Genomic DNA, 17,164 nt, shown 5'->3' with positions numbered 1-17,164 from the left:
GGGGGCGCTGGATCCCTAAGGGCTCTTTCACACGAGCGGATGCCGTGTGTGACATCCGCTGCGTGAATGAGAGCCAAGACCCGCTGCGGACAGTAGAAGCACGGAGCATTAACATGATTGATAATGCTCCGTGCCTCTCTGTGACCTCTTTACTACAAAATCACAGTGAGATAAAGTTGTCACTGTTATTTTGTAGTAAAAAGGTCACAGAGAGGCACAGAGCATTATCAATCGTGTTAATGCTCCGTGCTTCTGCTTTCCGCGACTCTGCACCGGGTCTTGGCTGTTATTCACGCAGAGGATGTCACGCACGGCATCCGCTCGTATGAAACAGCCCTTAGGCTTCCATAGAAGGCAAGTTCTGAAGTGTTGACCACATGATACAAGGGGTCAACATGCTGGCATATACAGCCAGGTCCCGGCCGCTGATCAAAGAGGGTACAGCTCTTGCACCTCCCCGATTCCTTAAGTCAAGCCTTGCGGCTTCGTACATGTACAATGCTGGTCGCCTATGGGTTAATGGAAGTCTCCAGTGCCTTGGACTGCTTCTAATTATGAGGAAAATAGTCGTGGCAATATACAGGGATGATTTTACTGTCACATATCACATAGCTTAAATGTGGCTCCTACCAGTAGACAGCCAGCAGCAGCCACAGAGGAGTGCTAAGGTGTAGAACCACAGAACTTAACAAAAAAGTACATAGGATCAGGCAATAAACAGTCCAGAAACATGGAAATACATCATCTATGTGACAAATCGGCCTGGTGTGCTTGTAGCTCAGTAATAGGAGAAGGTTTCATTCTTATACAGGAAAGCCAAACCAAGAGACAGCAGAAGTGGAAAAGACAGAGGTGGTGAGAAGGTTGTGGAAAATGGACGACTAGGTTTCTGGAGCACTCAACATATAAGGCTGAGAGCCCATAAAAGAAATTCCTGCTCGTCACAGTGATACCCGTTCTTTATTAGGGAAAGTAATGTGAAGTCGAGTGGGCACTGATTTATGCATCAAATAGGCTCCTCTCCCAGGATTCAAACATTTTACATCATAATAAACGACCGTCATGAGGTGGTGAAGTCTCCAGCACCAGCTACTCCTGGAGTATCCCTTTTGGGCTGTCTTGAAGATAAGCAGTGCTCTCACCCCTGTGCACTCCAATGCTGTCCCCCCCCAAGTCTTTGTGGCACTCGCACCTTGTTGCCAGGTGATCAGCGTGGCCACTGATAATTATGATCCTACAGGCCGCCTAAGTGAATGTTACGCTTCTCTGAATTCCTTGGCTTGTGACCACACATTCAGCTTCAGCTTGTATTAATTAACTACTTTGGTGCCGTGATCCTGTGTTTTTTTTATTTCACGAGTTTTAGCACAGAATGTACCCTAGTTTATTAGTTGCTTCAATTTCATTGCATCAGCAGCCCATGTCCGTCGCTGCCCTGCTACAATATGTTTATTAGGAACATTATTCATTGAATTACTACTACTCCCTTGCTTTCTCTCCAGTTGCACAGATGCTTCTAATGGTTGCTTCTGCTATAAATGCTGGACTGCCCTCTCACTCCTTGCTTAAGCTTAGGTTCCAAGCTGTCTAGGTAACCAGTGAAGATGTGCTATTTTGTCTGTCTGCCCGTGCACCGAACCTTTGCCTGTTCACCGACTCTGATATTTGCCCTAACCTCAAATTTGTTGGATATACACAAACCCTTCCTGCCCTGACCTCGGATTAGTTTCTCAGATATGCACGAACCCTGCCTATCCTGACTTTGGCCTGTTTCCTCACTACAAGTGTTGCCTGATCCTGATACACTAGGACTATTCCAGGAGTTATCAGCCTTGTTGGTTCCCTGGAGTGAGGTCCACGTCCTTTCACAGGGGTTAAAGGGTAAATATCAGGGGACCAGCACGACAGCGCCTCTAGGTTTAGCCTAAAGCCAAACCGGTAAGTAGGCACAGTGGGTCCACACCCACTATCCATTATAATTTCACCAGTTTTCTGCACACCACTTTCATTACACTTGAAATAATTTTTGTTGGACAATTCATGTCTCCTATCCATGGCTCTGTAATATCCCAATGCTTTCCTATCAATTTCATCCTTCAAGTTTCCAGGCAACTCCAATGACACAAGGTTGTATTCTATCGAAAACTGCTGTTAGGGTGCTTGGTCTTGACAGTACATGCCATCATCATTTGGAAACCCATTTCTGCTGTTTCATATCCCAAATAATCTGTTACAGCGCTTGAGAACCACTGTCACAGACTTTTCCGCGACAGTTGGCAGGAGATCGGTGAGACTAGCAACACGTGGTTTGATCTGACATGTTTTCCATTTGGATTAAATGACATTTGGTGCTTGCCACACCTTCTTTCCCCAGGTGTGGCTATTAGGGTCATTTAACGTTCTCTATTTATAGTTGCTTCTCCCACAATGCTGTGTAGTTTATAGCTCCTGTTTAGACTTTTGGATAGATTGTGGTTGGAACTCGGCTGAGTTCCTGGTGCTTCCATTGCTCCTTTGAAGTTAAGTCTTTCCTTTCCCTTTTGTATAGGTTCTGTGTGTTGCATTTCCCTATTGTTTGTATTAGGCCTGAAGGAGACTCCTGTTCGTCCTTCCTTTTGGAGGAACAGGTAGTCTTGTCCCTGCCATTAGTAAATGGGTCCTATAGGGCTTGATTTAGGTATTCCTGTGTATGAACTCACCTACCTTTGGGGTCAATTCATACTGGTAGTTAGTCAGGATTTTGGTTAGGGTTTTCACTTGGAGGTATCCATTTTCCTTCCCTAGTTCTCAGGCCTGATTCCCTGTTCCCCCCTTCCCTCCTATGCTCGGTGTGGTGTTTCCCTCCCACACCGAATCGTGATATTATAAACCGCCATTTTTTATTTGTTTGTGTGCAGCCATGGATCCTATTGCTGCACTGGCCGGTCAGCCGCAAGGGCTATCTTTGGAGGTAGCTGACCTCCGCACGACCGTCTCGCAGATGCAGAGATCACAGGGTGTTGGTCCTGGTGGTAGTGGTGGAGACCAGGCATATCTGGAGCCTAAAATTGCCCTCCCGGACAGATTTTCTGGGGTACATGATAATTTCATTTTGTTTAGGGAGGCGTGCAATGTGTATTTTAGGCTATGTTCACACTTATCTGGGCATGAGAAACAGCGAGTCGGTGTGGTCATTTCCTTGCTTAAGGGGGACTCGCAGTCATAGGCTTTTTCTCTACCGACCTGATCGCAGTCTCTCCGGTCAGTAGATGAATTTTTCAAGGCTTTGGGTCTTATCTATGATGATCCGGATCGGACCTCTCTACCCGAAACCAAGCTTCGCGGCCTTCGTCAGGGTGATTGTTCCACTGAGATTTATTGCTCTGAGTTTAGGAGGTGGGCTACGGATACGGAGTGGAATGATCCTGCCCTCCGTAGCCAGTTTTGTCAAGGGTTATAAGAGAGGTTGAAGGACGCTTTGGCCTTTCATGAAACCTCAGTGTCTCTGGAGGCTGCTATGTCTCTTGCTATACCCATTTATAGTACGTCCTGAGAGTGGGGGCCCCTAGATCTCTCTCGCAGGTGTCTATCACATAACGTATCGTCTTCCTCTGACACTTTGGGTGAAGCTACTCCTGGGTTTATGTCTGGGAACGAACCCATGCAATTAGGGGGAGCTACTCCTGAATCCGCTTTTAAGCATACTCGTAATAGGAAGGGAGTGTGTTTTTTTCTGCAGACAGAAGGGACATTTTATCAGAGTATGGCCATACATTCAACGGCAAAAAGAAAAAAAGAGGGACATTTAATTCCCATCTGACTCTTGGAGGGGTGAGAGGAGAGTCAGAAAATGCATTTGTCTTTGACGGGTAATACCCGATCTCTCCTGACTGCTGAAGTGGCGCTAGAGTCAAAAACTGTGGGGATTGAGGTGTTTATCAACAGCGGGGCTGGGGAGAACCTGATTGATGCTCAGTTCGTCCATATGCACGGGTTATCACTGGGTACATTAGAAATTTTTTTTTTCCGTTTCTGCTATTGATTCTGCACTTCTAACTCAGAAGTGTTTATCTCAAGTGGTGCATGATATCAGATTAAGAGTGAGTGACTTTCATCAAGAATTTATCTCGTGTTTTGTGTTGGAGGGTCTCCGTTGGTTCTGGGTTTACTGTGGTTAAGCAAGCACAATCCAACCATCGATTGGGCAGCTAGACAGATTTTGGATTGGGGTGATTATTGCATTGACAATTGTCTGAATACATCTTTTTCTGTTTTAACTACTAAGACATTACCCTCTTTTATATCTGATTTCGCCGATGTATTTTCTGAGAGTGAATGCCAGGATTTATCTCCGCATCAGGAATATGATTGTCCTATCAACCTTATTCCCGGAGCTAAGTTGCTGAAATCTAGATTGTATAACCTTTCTAGACCTGAAAGACTGGCCATGAGAGAGTATATTGCCGAGAGTTTGGCTAAAGGTCACATAAGACCTTCCAAATCTCCAGTGGCAGCAGGGCTCTTTTTTGTTAAAAAAAAGGACGGAGGGGTAAGAGTCCGGGCCCAGATGGATTTACGGCAAGGTTCTAAAAGGTATTCTCAGAAAAAGTAACCCCTTTTCTTCTCCGGGTTTTCAATACGGTGTCGTCTGGGCTTCCCTTTCTGGCACAATTCACTTCAGCTCATATAGCGGTCATTCCCAAACCTGATAAGGACGCCCAGGTGTGTGCGAGTTATCGCCCCATTTTTCTTGAAGGTGTTTTTACCATCTCTGGTACACTCGGACCAGGTGGGGTTTGTGCCGGGAAGGGAGGCAAGGGACAACACCCTCAAGACAATAGACATTATGTTAAAACTCACAATATACCCCTCCTTTGACCGCATCTCATGGCCCTCCCTACGCTCTACCATTACACATATTGGCTTAGGCCCCTGATTCATGTCTAAGATACCTTATATCAAACTCCATCAGCAAGGAAAAAATCAATGGGACCCTCTCTCCCCCTTTCTCCATCCACAATGGCACACACCAAGGTTGCCCACTGTCTCCTTTATTATATGCCTTGGTTATGGAACATCTAATGACAACAATTCATGATAACCCCGATATCCAGGGTATCCGAATAGGTAACCAGGAGTACAAGTGTGCAGCCTTTGCGGATGACCTACTGTTGCATATCACCAACCCCCACATTTCTCTTCCATGCCTACAATCGGAATTGTCTCAATTTGGGAAGTGGTCTAATTTTAAGATCAACATGTCCAAATCTCATGCCCTGAATAGCTCTCTAGGAAGGGATTTAGTTGCTTCACTCAAGGCCTCGTTTCCTTTCTCTTGGCCTACCAAAGGCCTTACATATCTAGGGATTAATATAGGTCCTACTTTATCACATCTGTTTAAAGACAATTTTGCCCCACTTCTGGCTTGTTTCCAAAAAGACCTGGAGTCATGGCACCGTAAAGATTTTTCCTGGTTCGGAAGGATTAGTATATTAAAAATTAACCTTTTGCTCAGACTTCTTTACCTCCTACAGACCATCCCTATTCGGATCCCTCTCTCTTTTTGGACTCAGATTCGTAAATGTTTTTTGAAATTTGTATGGTCCCCTGATAGACCACCAATATGTTGGGAAACTTTGACCCGAGCTAAGGATTTAGGTGGGGTTGGTCTCTGTAGGTTATTTTACCATTCTACAGCATACTCCAGGCTTTTGGACATGCTCCGACTTTCTTCCCAGAAAGCATGGGTTAACAAAGCAAGGGACTTGTCACCCCTAGCATTGACCTCTCTTCCGGGGCTGTGGAGAGTCCTGAAAACAGAGCGATCTGCTCTTTCCTTTACTTCGAACCATACATTTGCCATTCTTGGGGGTATCATCTCAGAGCTTTCTCGCAGGCACAAAAACCTCCCCTCTCCGATTCTGCCAGGTTCTCGCAGTGACTTCCCTGAAACCTTTAACCTCTATATTAGGTAATACTCCCCCCACACCAAAACATAGCTTTGAATATCTTAAACTTTGACATTTTTTTCACTTCCACGCGCACTTCGCATAATTTTACAAGGAATTTGACAGTCTTCAAACAAGCCTGTCTAAATCCCTCAGCTGTGTCTCGAGACATATCCTTTATATATGAACTACTCCTACAGCAGAGATCCTCCCAATCTCCTCCGTTCTGTGCGGCATGGGAACAGGATTTAAGCATCCAGTTCTCCTCTTCTCATTGGCTCAGATGTTACATATTCTCACACAAAGCACGGTTAGCCACAAGAGACTTGCTATAAGATCCTGTCCCGGTGGTACAGGGTACCGACACTGCTACATAAATGGTATCCCTCTGTCACAGACAGATGTTGGAGGTGTGGGACAGCTGAGGGCACGATTCTACATATTTAGTGGCAATGCCCGGCCCTTCGGGCGTTTTGGGACTTGGTCCACAAGGCTATACTCAAAATAACAGGTTTTCCATTGCCAAACACACCAGAAGCCTTTCTCCTATACGTTTTCGACCTTACTATCCCTGCATATAAAAGTTCACTGCTCAAATTTCTCATCCAAGCGACGAAGGCAGTGATCCCTCGACATTGGAAATCAACGGTTTCCCCAACACTAGAGGAATGGTTTGAGGAAGTAATGTTATATCAAAAAATGGAGGAACTGATAGCCCATTCCCCCCAGAAATACACACGATTCCTGAAGACTTGGGGCCCATGGGAGGATTTTCGCACTTCAGGGACATACAGGACATTATAATCTGCCTCAATGATGGGATCGGTTTACCTCTAAACATATCTCTTTCTATATGTCTTCTCTTTTTCTCTTTATCCTGTTTGTATTGCTTTCTCCCTATTGTTCCCTTCCTCTTCTCTCCCCCCCATACAATAAATCTTATTTTTTTTTTATTTATTAATTTTTTTCTCCCTTTTCAATTGTTGTGGTTTTTGATTATACTTTTTGTATATTCTTGTTAACATAGCTCCTGAGAATGTTTACGTTAATACTTTGTTATGCAGAGGCTAGACTCTACTTGAAGTGCTAAATATACATGCACTATTAGTTACTACATACCTCTTACCCTTTCGAATTCTAAGGTTTTGTCACTTTATAATATTGTACCTGCAATTCCCTATGTGAATCAGTCATCATACTTTTGTCACCTGTACAATTCTGTTTTTTTCAAGTGTAAAAGCCAATAAAACGCTTTAATTATAAAAATAAAAAAAAGGACGGAGCTCTTTGGCTATGTCTGGATTTCCGTGAACTCAATCGGATTACTGTCCGTGATCCTTACCCTCTTCGATTCCCGATTTGTTTAACCAGATTGTTGGTGCCAAGGTGTTCTCAAAGTTGGACTTAAGGGGGCATATAATCTGGTAAGGATCAAGGAAGGGAATGAATGGAAGACAGCTTTTAATACTCCTGAGGGGCACTTTGAGAATCTGGTCATGCCTTTTGGGTTGACAAATGCACCTGCGGTTTTCCAGCATTTTGTGAATGACATTTTTCATCACCTTGTGGGGAGGTTTGTAGTTGTGTACTTGGATGACACTCTAATTTATTCTCCAGACGTGGAGATACATCAGGATCACATTAGACAGGTGTTACAGATCCTAAGAGATAATAAATTGTACACAAAATTAGAGAAGTGTGTTTTTGCTGTACACGAGGTGCCGTTTTTGGGCTACCTGCTGTCATCTTCAGGTTTTCGAATTAATCCAGAGAAAGTTCCTGCTGACCTGAAAATCTGAAGGCTCTTATGCGGTTTTTGGGGTTCACCAACTATTATCGAAAATGTATTCAGAATTATTCAACAATAGTAAAACCCTTAACTGACATGACTAAGAAAGGGACAGATGTTTCAGTGTGGTCTGATTCAGCATTGCGAGCCTTTTCTGCGATTAAGGAATGCTTCTCTTCCACCCCTATATTGGTGCAGCTGGATGTATCACAACCTTTCATTGTGGAAGTGGACGCATCTGAGGTGGGGATAGGAGCAGTTTTAACGCAGGGCCTGTCACCTGGTAAAGGGTGTCCATGTGCCTTTTTCTCAAAAAAATAAAAAACTCTCTTCCGCAGAAAGAAATTATGATGTGAGGAACACAGAGTTACTGGCCATTAAGTTGGCTTTTGAGAAATTGCGTCATTAGTTGGAAGGGGCGATTCATCCGATCACAGATCACAAAACCTGGCTTACCTAGAGTAGGCTAAACGACTGATGGTCTTTGTTTTTCACCAGATTCAATTTCACTGTCACCTATCGTCCTGGGGTTAAGAACATCAAGGCAGATGCCTTGTCACGTAGTTTTCCTGGAGGTGGCGATTTTGAAAATCCGAGTCCTATACTGTCGGAGGGGGTGGTGATATCCACTCTTTACCCTGACCTAGAGGTGAAGGTGTTAGAGGCCCAGGGAGATGCACCAGATTCTTGTCCCTCTGGGAAACTGTTTGTGCCATCGGAATTGCGTCACAAGGTGTTTGAGGAACATCACTGTACGGTTCTTACGGGACACCCTGGGAGCAGATTCACTGCTGACCTCATCGCTCAGATTCTGGTGGCCGGGGTTGCGTAAGTGTGTTGAGGACTGTGTGTCAGCCTGTATTACCTGTGCACGCGCTAAGGTGACACATACTCGGCCTTCCAGATCTCTACTTCCATTGCCCATCCCATCCAGACCATAGACTCACTTATCCATGGATTTTATCACTAATCTACCTAATTCTTCTGGAAAGACAGTTATTCTGGTGGTAGTTGATAGTAAAATGGTGCACTTTATAGCGTTGCCGGGCCTACCTAATGCTAAAACACTTCCACAAGTGTTTGTTGACAACATTGTGAAACTCCATAGCATTCCCTCTGACATGGTCTCGGATCGTGGGACTCAGTTTGTTTTCCAGATTCTGTTAAGCATTCTGTAATCGACTGGGGGTACAACTGTCCTTTTCTTCGGCTTTTCATCCTTAGTTGAACGGACAGACAGAGTCTGGAGACTTACTTGAGATGTTTTGTCTCTGAGAATCAGGAGGAGTGGTTTTCATTTTTGTCTTTGGCAGAGTTTGCCATAAATAATCGTAGACAGGAATCCACTGGGAAGTCGCCGTTTTTTGGGGGATATGGGTTTCACCCGCACTTTGGCACATTTTCTGGTTCAGATACTTCTGGCATCCCTGAGGAGGAACGTTTTTCATCATCATTGTCATCTATATGGCGGAAAATTCAAGAGAACTTGATGAATATGGGCAACAAGTATAAACCATGTGGCTGACAGGAAACTGATAAATGGTCCGGCCCTAAGAGTGGGCGATTCTGTGTGGCTGTCCACAAGAAACATTAAATTGAAGGTACCTTCTTGGAAGTTGGGTCCAAGATTTATTGGTCCATATAAGATCACTGCCATTATTATTAATCCTGTAGCTTTTCGTCTTGAACTCCCTCAGGCCCTGAAAATTCATAAATCTTTGTTGAAGAGATATGTTGAACCTTTGGAGTCGTCTTCCTTGCCACCCCCTCCTGTCATGGTGGACGGTAGTTTGGAATTTCAGATCGCCAAGATAATTGACTCTCGAATTCTCTGTAGATCTCTTCAGTATCTTGTTCACTGGAAGGGTTATGGACCAGAGGAGAGGATTTAGGTACCGGCATCTGAAGTGAATGCCAGTCGTTTGGTGAAAGCTTTTCACAGGTCTCACCTGGATAAGGTCGGTCCGTGGAAGGGGTGTACTGTCACGGATGTTCCCGTGGCAGGAGATTGGCGAGACTGGCAACACATGGTTTGATCTGACAAAATTACTGTCACGGACGTTCCTGTGGCAGGAGATTGGCGAGACTGGCAACACATGGTTTGATCTGACATAATTAAATGAGGTCTGTGTTGTTTCTGGTGCTTGCCACAACTTCTTTCCCCAGGTGTGGCTATTAGGGTCATTTAACGTTCTCGATTTATAGTTGCTTCTCCCACAATGCTGTGCAGTTTATAGCTCCTGTTTAGACCTTTGGATAGATTTGTGGTTGGATCTCGGCTGAGTTCCTGGTGCTTCCATTGCTCCTTTGAAGTTAAGTCTTTCCTTTCCCTTTTGTATTTTGTTTGGGTTTTGTGTTGCATTTCCCTATTGTTTGTATTAGGCCTGAAGGAGAATCCTGTTCATCCTTCCTTTTGGAGGAACAGGTAGTCTTGTCCCTGCCATTAGTAAAAGGGTCCTATAGGGCTCGATTTAGGTATTCCTGCATATGAACTCACCTACCTTTGGGGTCTGTTCATACTGGTAGTCATGATTTTTGTTAGGGTTTTCACTAAGTGTCCATTTTCCTTCTCTAGTTCTCAGGCCTGATTCCGTTTCCCCCTTCCCTACTATGCTCGGTGTGGTGTTTCCCTCCAACAACGAAGCGTGACAACCGCTTTACTGACCTTGCTTCTCCATCTCTGGCGCTCTCCTTCTGCTCCCTTGCAGGGTGTCTGGCTGAAGGGGTTGCGTGTGTCCCAGTAAACTGCATCCCGTTTCTTTATTGCAAGGCCTCATACCTCTGCCCCCAGGGCATGCACGCTTTTAAAGAGCACTCTAAGGTACACCAGTCAATGGCTGGTCACCTTTGGGTACATAAAACATGTTCCCCTATGGGACATTGCCTAAGCAATAGGTTACCTAGTCTGCTAGTTGCTGCAAGGTGTGCTGTATTTCTTGCCCATGTACTGAGTTTTGAATGTTTCCCGGATATTGACCATCCATTGCCTATAATGACCCATTTCTGCCCTCTTAATTGAATCTTTCTTTGCTCCCCAACCTTAGTCTGTTTAATCATACTCTGCCTGCCCTAACCACCATTTTACCTAATCCTTTGGTGTTCTGCACTGGTGTCTCTGAACCCTGCAAGTCAGTGGTCAGTCACACAGAGACTAATCCAGGCGGTAGTGGAATGGCTGTTCTCCTTAAATTGAAGGGCACATGCTTGTACAGGGGTTAATAGATCAACATGAAGAGACTGCCAACATCACACCCTTAGATTTACCCCAAAGCCAAATGTATTGGTTAATACAGCGATTCCACAGCCACTGTGGTAACAGTTTGCTCAGGCCATGAACCCCACTGGCTTACCCAAAATAGGCCTACCTGAAGTTTATAAGGAACTTACCACCCAGCATGGTCACCAAGAGCAACTCCTGCAGTATCTGAACTCCATTTCAGTCTGCTTGTCCACTACCTCCATCTGAGGCCGCGGCACCTGCATAGTCACTACCACAATTTGCAGCCCAGTCTGTATCTGCCGATTTCCCCATTTTATGAAGGGGATCCTAAGTCAAGGTTTTCTAAATCAACGCATCATCTACTTTGAGCTACAGACCCACTAGTTCCCGACTGACAGTGCAGAATTGCCTTAGAAAATAAAATTAAAAGTCTTGGATCCACAATGCTATTCTTCCCTCCCCATTTACAGACACAGTAACTACCAGCTCTCCCTTAACTCCGTAGATTTTAGAGCAATATCTTATCAACTAAAAAAATAAAGAGACAAAGGCCCAATAAACAGATATTTATTAATTATACATGTTTGACACAGTAATATAAAGTCTAAGGCAGGGATCAGCAACTTTCGGCACTCCAGCTGTTGTGAAACTACAACTCCCAGCATGCACACTTACTTGGCTGTTCTTGTAACACCCATAGACGTAAAAAGAGGAGTCTGGGAGTTGTAGTTTCAGAACAGTTGGATTGCCGGAGGTTGCCGATTCCTGGTCTAAGGGAATCATGTGACGGATTCCCTGATTGCAGCATAGGGTCATTTACTCTGTTTCATGCAGTTTTCTTAAAATTACCCATAACCCAAGAGCACATGCAGTACATTTAGCGGCCTCTAGCCCTCAGGTCCTGATTTTAAGAAAACTACTAAAGGAAACAAAAAAGGTAGTGACCCTGCAGCAACTCTTGGATAGGACAACAGAAACTCAGTGACACATTGCCTTCAATGGAAAATATTCTCTGCACAAGGTGGATCTATAGGTGCGTTATCTGGATTGTATTTGCCATTTGTATAACAGACATTTATTGGTAATTACAGCCAGCCTAAGAAATTCATGTAAACTATGCGACCTCGACAACAGGATCCACATGTGGCTCAAAGCCAACTGCGCTGCATAGCATAATGTAACGGTGCCGGCTAACAATTACATGTGTGTCCCAGCAATTAGCGGTGATCTGCCCACAGACCGCACTGCCCAGGCCTCAGTGTGTACGGCCAGACTTAATCCTCATTTAGCAGATTTCCCTCACTACTGGATGAGATCACTTTACTGTGACGGTAACCGTTGTCTTTTTCTTGTATTTGTAGTTTGTTTTTTTAAAAGGCTGCTTTCCTGCTGAATTCTTTAAAGGGATGAGTGTATCTCCAGGAAATTCACCAATAATCAAGACACAAAGCCTTGTAGGGCTAGCTGAGCTGAATGTAATGATGCCTTTCACTTAGCAATTCGTTGCTTTATTCTGGAGAAGTACTTTTAATCTATTTTCACATTAGCAGTGCACTGAGGGCAGAGCCTAAAAATTCTGTGCACTCTCGCTTCTCCTGTTTTCTCTGCCAGTCCCTCTCTTCCTGCGTAGTCATCTTGTCTGACACTGTCACTCAAGCAAGAGAGGGATGCACTGACAGAGGAAGCAGGAGGAGCAAGAGTGCACAGAGTGGCTTAGGCCCTCCTTCAGTGCACTATAAAGCAACACATCCCTAAGTGAAAGGCATCATTAGATTCAGCTGAGCTAGCCCTACAAGACATTGTGCCTGGCTTATCAGTGAATTTACTGGCGACAAACTACCTTTAATGTTTATGAAGATATGATGTATGGATAAAATGTTTCCCACATTTTGAACATTAACCCCTTAAGGACCAGCACCATACATGTACGGCTCGCTGATCGGGCGGTTTCAGAAGCTGCGCCCGCCTGATCAGCGGCTGGGGTACGGCAGTCACTGATATCCGGACTCCTGCTGTATGCGCCGGCATCGGTGAAAACACCAATGCCGCCGCATTAACCCTCGCACTGCACTGACCGCGCCATCCTTCCTTAGGCATAGTGGCTGCCTTCCGTGACAGTCTGTGAGATCCAGCCCCCTGGATCTCACAGGCAAGCATGCTGAAGTGTATTACATTGAGTAATACACTTCCAGCCAATGTATCACAATACAGAAGTATTGTGATGCATTGTAAAGTTAAAAAAAAAAAAAAAAAAGCAGAAAAAAAAAAAAAAAAAAAAAAAAAGTTGACATATTCGGTCAGGTGAACACCGTCCAAAAAATAAAATAGAAACTGTGCTAAAAAAAAAATAAAAAAAGTGATTTTTGTACTTACCGTAAAATCAGTTTCTCGTTCAATTCATTGGGGGACACAGCACCATGGGTGTATGCCCAGCTACCACTAAGAAGCGACACTAGATATCAAAAAGGTTGGATCCGCCCAGCTGGGCTATACCCTCTCCACAGCCACTAGGCTATTCAGTTTTTACCAATAGCAGTAGGAGAGAGAAACAAAAGCGAAGAACCAACATGTCCTGGACCGGGAAATGAAATGAGAACAGCAGCCCGGTGAAAAAGAAATGAAAAACAAAGGGTGGGATCTGTGTCCCCCAATTAATTGAACGAGAAACAGATTTTACGGTAAGTACAAAAATCCAATTTTCTCATTAATATCATTGGGGGACACCGCACCATGGGATGTCCCAAAGCAGTCCCCAGGGATGGGATAGAAATCGCATGCAAAAAGTAGGGTGCACAGGTGCAAGAAGTACCATGGGACCCAACAGGACCAGGAGAGACCCTAGCATGAAACTGTTCCAAGGAAAAATATTGGAGACCGTCAGGATCCCAAGGACAATTGCCTGGGAAACAAGGCCTGCAAGAAGGAACAAAAGGAAAACACCCAGCTCCACCTAAGGTGGGAAATATAAAGCGCTAGAGGATAAGGAGCAGGGCCAGATGTCCTGCACAAGAACAAAGAGTTGACCAAGAGTGCACTAGAGAACCCGAGGAAGGATCTAGAAGAACCAGGGCTACCCCTGAAGAAACAGGAGAGTAGCACAGCAACGTCTGTTGGTAACAACCTAGCGCTCTGCCAATAGAAGGACGTCAGTTGGTAACAACCTAGTGCTCTAGCTTGTCTCAGACCAAAAGCACGGCCTGTTCGTGGCCAACCACATGTAAAGGCCAGGGTAGAGAGGAAACAAGGAAGCACTGGAGGCTAAACGCTTGAGAAAAATCATAACAAAGACTCACATGTGAAAGGAGCAAGCCTCCTTCCACAGCAAGGAAGGTGGAAAAGAGAAACACCCTATGAGAAGGTGGAAACCCCTTCCTGCCAGAGAAAACAGCCAAAGGAGGAACAGTTCTCCAAACGAGGGAAAGCTCCGTCAGAAGAGTGACCAATACAATGTAAATTGCAAACTGTAGCAATAAACAACAAGGTACCAGATACCTGACCTGGGGGTGGGAAGAGAGGTTCGAAACTCAAGAGGGCAACCCGCCTATGAGGGAAAAGGACCAAACTGGGCCCAAAGAAGCAGCTGTCATACAGAGCCTCTGCAGTCAGAATGCCATGGGTAGCTTCCCCAGAAGGGAGCGGCCAGCCAGATGGTCTAAGAATGATTGGGGTCAGGGACTCCAAGCAGGATCACCCAGTCAAGAGCTCAAGAAGAGTCCACAGAACCGGACCACCTAAGGGCAACAATAGCGAGAGAGAATCAGAGCAGAGGTGTCACTGGGCAGCGGATGGAATGCAGAGAAGGATTTGTCACCGGCCTTTAGAGGTAGAGTACCTGTACCATCTCCAGACGCTGTAGCTATTACACCCGTCTGGTTCTATGATGCACCATGCAGCCCTATTTCTCCCTTCTCAGACCTGTCCTGGGAGTGACCCAAGGATGCTAAGCTAGTAGAGAGTGTGTCCCATCCGCGGAAAGGTACCTGGGAGGGCAGAGGTGGCCAGTGTGGGCAGGCAATCAGTGCAGTGACTCTGCCATAGATTGGGAGAGTCGGACAGGATTCTCTATGGCTTGGGACAGGGAAGAGGCCCATTCAGGAGAGACCGACACAGAAGGGTAGGTCAGGGCGTCGAGAGGGCCTGGGTGCTACTGCGCAGAAATAGTGACAGGCTGACCACGTGGCAACCCTTTAGCGCAACGGGCGCACGTAATTACGTGGCGACCCCAAGGGAAGGCAGAGGGGGAGCCTGGAAAAGGAAAAAGACGCCAGCCAGAGGCTGTCCTACCAGACCCCAGGTGCTATGTTCCGAAGAGGAGACCAGGGAGGTTGCAGGAGAGATGGCATCTTCTTCTTCCAGGCAGAGGGAGGGAGTCCCCCCCCCCCCCCCAACAGAAAGCCCGCGCTTAGGGTAGCACCCGAGAATAGGGTAGCCCCTCCCAGAGGCTAGGAGGGGCCATTGAGAAAGCCCGGGAAACCTAGGAGGGGGGCGGGAAGAGCAAGGCCTAGCAGGCCCAGAAGCCGGGGCCTCAATTTATGAGGCGGCCGGCAATGGAGCACCGACAGCGGGCGGATCATGGCAGCCTTCCAACTAGGTGAGGAGGGAGAGAAGCGACGCCCGGGGAGGGGAAGTTCGGGGGAGACGGAGCACCTGGGGCCCGGGGAAGGAGCGGCCTAGTCCTGGCAGAAGGCGGGGACTAAAGTAGCGGGTGAGGTCGGGGAGGGAGCGGGGAAGGCAGCGGAGGAAACGGGGAGAAAAGGAACCCTAGGATGGGAGAAAGGAGACAAAGGACCAATTGAACCCCCGACTAAAGTGGAACCCACCCACTGGCCACAAGAGGGGAACTAACCCAGGACCCCTTGGTCAGGGATGAGGAAAGTACTTACCATCAGACGTCTTCGGGCATCGCAAAGTCACCCCTTCGGCAGACTCAACAATTACGTGGGAATGCCGGAAATCCACTGCGGATGCAGTAATGGGGGACTGGGTGACCGGCAACGGTACCCGAGTACACGCCCGCAGGTGGTGCAACTAAAGTGGTAATCCACGATGGAGCCCCATCCTGCAGCAGGTCGAGACCTGCAGAAGAAGGAAGAATGAATAAAAATATAATAAAAATAAATAAAAAGCAAGACCTGCGAAAAAAAAAAAGCAGGTTATGTCTGCCTCCTACGGACACTAGACTAAAACTGAATAGCCTAGTGGCTGTGGAGAGGGTATAGCCCACCCGGGCGGAGCCAACCATTTTGATATGTAGTGTCACCTCCTAGTAGTAGCTGGGCATATATCCATGGTGCTGTGTCCCCCAATGATATTAACGAGAAAACATTTTTTTGGTCACCTTACATCACTAAAAGTGCAACACCAAGTGATCAAAAAGACGTATGCCCCACAAAATAGTACCAATCTAACAGTCACCTCATCCCGCAAAAAATGAGCCCCTACCTAAGACAATCCCCCCCCAAAAAAAAAACTATGGCTCTCAGACTATGGAGACACTAAAACATGATTTTCTTTGTTTAAAAAAAAAAAAAAAGTAGACATTAGGTATCGCCGCGTCCGTAATAACCTGCTCTGTAAAAATAACACATGACCTAATCCCTCAGATGAACACCGTAAAAAAAAAAAAAGAAAAAAAAAAGAAAACTGTATTGTCGCGTCTGTAACATACCTGCTCTATAAAAAATACCACATGATCTAACCTGTCAGATGAACATTGTAAATAACAAAAAATAAAAATGGGGCAAAAACAGCAATTTTTTGTTACCTTGCCTCTCAAAAAGTGTAATAGAGCAACCAAAAATCATATGTACCCTAAAATAGTACCAACAAAACTGCCACCTTATCCCGTAGTTTCCAAAATGAGGTAATTTTTTTGGAGTTTCTAATCTAGGGGTGCATCAGGGGATCTTTAAATGTGACATGGCAGCTTAAAATTATCCCAATGAAATCTGCCCTCCAAAAACCAAATGGCATTCCTTTCCTTCTGCGCAATGCCGTGTGCCCGAAAAGCAGTTTACGACCACATATGGGGCGTTTCTGTAAACTACAGAATCAGGGGTATAAATATTGAGTTTTGGTTGGCTGTCAACCCTTGCTTTGGTACTGCAAAAAAGTGAAATTCTGAAATTTCATCTACATTTTCCTTTAATTCTTGTGGAACACCTAAAGGGTTAAGAAAGTTTGTAAAATCAGTTTTGAATACCTTGAGGGGTGTAGTTTCTAAAATGG

At 45.5% G+C, this 17,164-nt stretch overlaps 1 protein-coding gene across 12 annotated transcripts in view; it reads left to right on the top strand.

Moving 5' to 3' along the window:
* Window positions 1-17,164, top strand: part of LOC120999536 (zinc finger protein OZF-like) — a 2,085,412-nt gene that overhangs the window by 2,021,162 nt on the left and 47,086 nt on the right. The window lies entirely within an intron of this gene.

The sequence above is a fragment of the Bufo bufo genome, chromosome 4, assembly GCF_905171765.1.
Source record: "Bufo bufo chromosome 4, aBufBuf1.1, whole genome shotgun sequence".
In the NCBI taxonomy this organism is placed as follows: domain Eukaryota; kingdom Metazoa; phylum Chordata; class Amphibia; order Anura; family Bufonidae; genus Bufo; species Bufo bufo.
This window is presented reverse-complemented; position numbering and strand designations above follow the sequence as displayed.